Below are 5,640 nucleotides of genomic sequence, written 5' to 3' on the forward strand. Positions count from 1 at the left end.
AAAAGTTTAAAAAGACCCAGAAGAACTAAAGAGCAAACAAACAGTCATGAGCAACACAATAAATGAAATGAAAAATTCTCTAGAGGCGATCAATAGCAGAATAACTGAGGCAGAAGAATGGAAAAGTGACCTGGAAGATAAAATAGTGGAAATAACTACCACAGTGCAGAATAAAGAAAAAAGAATGAAAAGAATTGAGGACAGTCTCAGAGACCTCTGGGACAACATTAAATGCACCAACATTCAAATTATAGGGGTCCCAGAAGAAGAAGAGAAAAAGAAAGGGACTGAGAAAATATTTGAAGAAATTATAGTTAAAAACTTCCCTAACAGGGAAAAGGAAATAGTCAATCAAGCCCAGGAAGTGCAAAGAGTCCCCTACATGATAAATCCAAGGAGAAACATGCCAAGACACATATTAATCAAAGTATCAAAAATTAAATACAAAGAAAAAGTATTAAAAGCAGCAAGGGAAAAAGCAATGAATAACATACCAGAGAATCCCCAGAAGGTTAACAGCTGATCTTTCAGCTGACACTTTGCAAACCAGAAGGGAGTGGCAGGACATACTTAAAGTGATGAAAGGAAAAAACCTACAATGAAAATTACTCTACCCAGCAAGGATCTCATTCATATTCAATGGAGAAATTAAAACCTTTACATACAAGCTGGATCACAAACACCAAACCAGCTTTACAACAAATGCTAAAGGAACTTCTCTAGGCAAGAAACACAAGAGAAGGAAAAGACCTACAAAAACAAACCCAAAACAATTAAGAAAATGGTAATATGAACATACATATCAATAACTACCTAAATGTAAATGGATTAAATGCTCCAACCAAACGACATAGACTGCCTGAATGGATACAAAAACAAGACCCATATATATGCTGTCTACAAGAGACGCACTTCAGAGCTAGGGACACATACAGACTGAAAGTGAGGGGATGGAAAAAGAAATTCCATTCAAATGGAAATCAAAAGAAAGCTGGAAGAGCAATTCTCATATCAGACAAAATAGACTTTAAAACAAAGACTATTACAAGAGACAAAGAAGGACACAACATAATGATCAAGGGATCAATCCGAGAAGAACATATAACAATTATAAATATTTATGCACCCAACATAGGAGCACCTCAATACATAAAGCAAATGCTAACAGCCATAAAAGGGGAAACTGACAGTAACACAATAATACTAGGGGACTATAACACCCCACTTTCACCATGGACAGATTATCCAAAATGAAAATAAATAAGGAAACACAAGCTTTAAATGACACATTACACAAGATAGACTTAACTGGTATTTATAGGACATTCCATCCAAAAACAACAGAATACACTTTCTTCTCAAGTGCTCATGCAACATTCTACAGTATATATCATATCTTGGGTCACAAAGCAAGCCTTGGTAAATTAAGAAAATTGAAACCACATCAAGTATCTTTCCCAAGCACAAGGCTATGAGACTAGATATCAACTGCAGGAAAAAAAAACTGTAAAAAATACAAACACATGGAGGTTAAACAATACGCTACTAAGTAACCAAGAGATCACTGAAGAAATCAAAGAGGAAATCAAAAAATACTTAGAAACAACTAACAATAAAACACGATGACCCAAAATCTATTGGATGCAGCAAAAGCAGTACTAACAGGGAAGTTTATAGAAATAAAATCCTACCTCAAGCAACAAGAAACATCTCAAATAAACAACCTAACCTTACACCTAAAGCAATGAGACAAAGAAGAAGAAAAAAACTCGAAAGTTAGCAGAAGAAATCATAAAAATCAGATCTGAAATAAATGAAAAAGAAATGAAGAAAACGATAGCAAAGATCAACAAACTAAATGGTGGTTTCTTGAGAAGATAAACAAACTTGATAAACCATTAGCCAGACTCATCAAGAATAAAAAGGAAAAGACTCAAATCAACAGAAGTAGAAATGAAAAAGGAGAAGTTGACAACTGACACTGCAGAAGTACAAAGGATCATGAGAGATTACTACAAGCAACTTTATGCCAATAAAATGGACAACCTGGAAGAAATGGACAAATTCTTAGAAATGCACAACCTTCGGAGACTGAACCAGGAAAAAATAGAAAACATAAACAGACCAATCACAAGCACTAAAATTGAAACTGTGATTAAAAATCTTCCAACAGGGCTTCCCTGGTGGCACAGTGGTTGAGAGTCCGCCTGCCAATGCAGGGGACACGGGTATGTGCCCCAGTCCGGGAAGATCCCACATACCATGGAGCGGCTGGGCCCATGAGCCATGGCCACTGAGCCTGCGCGTCTGGAGCCTGTGCTCCACAACGGGAGAGGCCACAACAGTGAGAGGCCCACGTACCGCAAAAAAAAAAAAAAATCTTCCAACAAACAAAAGCCGAGGACCAGAGGGCTTCACAGGTGAATTCTACCAAACATTTAGAGAAGAGCTAACACCTATCCTTCTCAAACTCTTGCAAAATACAGCAGAGGGAGGAACACTCCCAAACTCATTCTACAAGGCCACCATCACCATGATACCAAAACCAGAAAAAGATGTCACAAAGAAAGAAAATTACAGCCCAATATCACTGATGAACATAGATGCAAAAATCCTCTACAAAATACTAACAAACAGATTCCAACAGCACATTAAAAGGATCACACTCCATGATCAAATGGGGTTTAGCCCAGGAATGCAAGGATTCTTCAGTATACACAACTCAATCAATGTGATACACCATACTAACAAACTGAAGGAGAAAAACCATAGATACAGAAAAAAAGATGCAGAAAAAACTTTTGACAAAATTCAACACCGATTTATGATAAAAACTCTCCAGAAAGTAGGCATAGAGGGAACTTTCCTCAGCATAATAAAGTCCATATATGACAAACCCACAGCCAACATCATTCTCAATGGCAAAAAACTGAAACCATTTCCACTAAGATCAGGAAAAAGACAAGGTCGCCCACTCTCACCACTATTACTCAACATATTTTTGGAAGTTTTAGCCACAGCAATCAGAGAAGAAAAAGAAATAAAAAGAATACAAATCGGAAAAAAAGAAGTAAAACTGTCACTGTCTGCAGATGACATGATACTATACATAGAGAATCCTAAAGATACTACCAGAAAACTACTAGAGCTAATCAATGAATCTGGTAAAGTAGCAGGATACAAAATTAATGCACAGAAATCTCTTGCATTCCTATACACTAATGGTGAAAAATCTGAAAGAAATTAAGGAAACACTCCCCTTTACCACTGCAACAAAAAGAATAAAATACCTAGGAATAAACCTACCTAAGTAGACAAAAGACCTGTATGCAGAAAACAATAAGACACTGATGAAAGAAATTAAAGATGATACCAACAGATGGAGAGTTATACCATGTTCTTGGACTGGAAAAATCAATACTGTGAAAACGACTATACTCCCCAAAGCAATCAACAGATTCAGTGTGATACCTATCAAACTATCAGGGGCATTTTTCACAGAACTAGAACAAAAAATTTCACGATTTGTATGGAAACACAAAAGATCCCGAATAGCCAAAGCAATCTTGAGAAAGAAAAATGGAGCTGGAGGAATCAGGCTCCCTGACTTCAGACGATACTACAAAGCTACAGTAATCAAGACAGTATGGTACTGGAACACAAACAGAAATATAGATCAAGGGAACAGGATAGAAAGCCCAGAGATAAACCCACACACATATGATCACCTTGTCTTTGATAAAGGAGGCAAGAATAAACAACAGAGAAAAGACAGGCTCTTCAATAAATGGTGCTGGGAAAAATGGACAGCTACGTGTAAAAAAATGAAATTAGAACACTCCCTGACACAATATACAAAAATAAACTCAAAATGGATGAAAGACCTAAATGTAAGACCAGACACTATCAAACTCTTAGAGGAAAACATAGGCAGAACACTCTATGACATAATTCACAGCAAGATCCTTTTTGACCCACCTCCTAGAGAAATGGAAATAAAAACAAAAATAAACAAATGGGACTTAATGTAACTTAAAATCTTTTGCACAGCAAAGGAAACCATAAATAGGACGAAAAGACAACCCTCAGAATGGGAGAAAATATTTGCAAACAAAGCAACTGACAAAGGATTAATCTCCAAAATATACAAGCAGCTCATGCAGCTCAATATCAAAACAACAAACAACCCAATCAAAAAATGGGCATAAGACCTAAACAGACATTTCTCCAAAGAAGATATACAGATTGCCAGCAAACACATGAAAGGATGTTCAACATCACTAATCATTAGAGAAATGCAAATCAAAACTACAATGAGGTATCACCTCACACCAGTCAGAATGGCCATCATCAGATAATCTACAAATAATAAATGCTGGAGAGGGTGTGGAGAAAGGGGAATCCTCTTGCACTCCTGGTGGAAATATAAATTGATACAGCCACCATGGAGAACAGCATGGAGGTTCCTTAAAAAACTAAAAATAGTACTACCATATGACCCAGCAATCCCACTACTGGGCATATACCCTGAGAAAAGCATAATTCAAAAAAGAATCATGTACCACAATGTTCATTGCAGCACTATTTACAATAGCCAGCTATTTACAACAATTGGAAGCAACCTAAGTGTCCATAGACAGATGAAAGGATAAAGAAGATGTGGCACATATGTACGATGGAATATTACTCAGCCATAAAAAGAAATGAAATTGAGTTATTTGTAGTGAGGTGGATGGACCTAGAGTCTGTCATACAGAGTGAAGTCAGAGAGAGAAAAACAAATACTGTATGCTAACACATATATATGGAATCTAAAAAAAAAAAAAAAAAAAAAGGTTCTGAAGAACCTATGGGCAGGATAGGAACAAAGACACAGACGTAGAGAATGGACTTGAGGACACAGGGAGGGGAAGGGTAAGCTGGGACAAAGTGAGAGAGTGGTGTGGACATATATACACTACCAAATGTAAAATAGATAGCTAGTGGGAAGCAGCCACATAGCACAGAGAGATCAGCTCGGTGCTTTGTGACCACCTAGAGGGGGCGGATAGGGAGGTGGGAGGGAGATGCAAGAGGGTGGGGATATGGGGATGTGTGTATATGTATAGCTGATTCACTTTGTTATAAAGCAGAAACTAACACACCATTGTAAAACAATTATACTCTGATAAAGATGTTAAAAAAAAAAAAATTCATGACCTCAAACTTTAACTGTCTGGCAATCCTACAACTCTTCTCCCGGCAAATTTCCTTCCTATTCTCCACAGTGACCATTTTTAAACTTCTCCCCCCTCCTCAGAACTCTGAACCTGATGCTACTTCCTCCCCTCTCAGCCAAGGCCCTGACCTACTACTCATAAAGAAAACAGAAATCCTCCGTGTGGATTTGCCCCAATTCCTCCACCAAACCCACAAACTTATCGGCTTCTGAATATTCACTGAATTCTGAATAATTGCAGAAAATGTGCTCACTCCATTATTCTCTTTTTCATGTATTATTTTGCATGATGAACAGGAGTTTGCACTGAATGATGCTGGAGGCTCCCTCCATAATTCCTGGCAAGAAGCTAGTTGAGATTAGTGGCTCCTCATTCTCCAACGGGGGGGCTTTCTCTAGTTCTCAACTTCACACAAGGTGTC

The sequence above is a fragment of the Orcinus orca genome, chromosome 5, assembly GCF_937001465.1.
Source record: "Orcinus orca chromosome 5, mOrcOrc1.1, whole genome shotgun sequence".
Taxonomy (NCBI): domain Eukaryota; kingdom Metazoa; phylum Chordata; class Mammalia; order Artiodactyla; family Delphinidae; genus Orcinus; species Orcinus orca.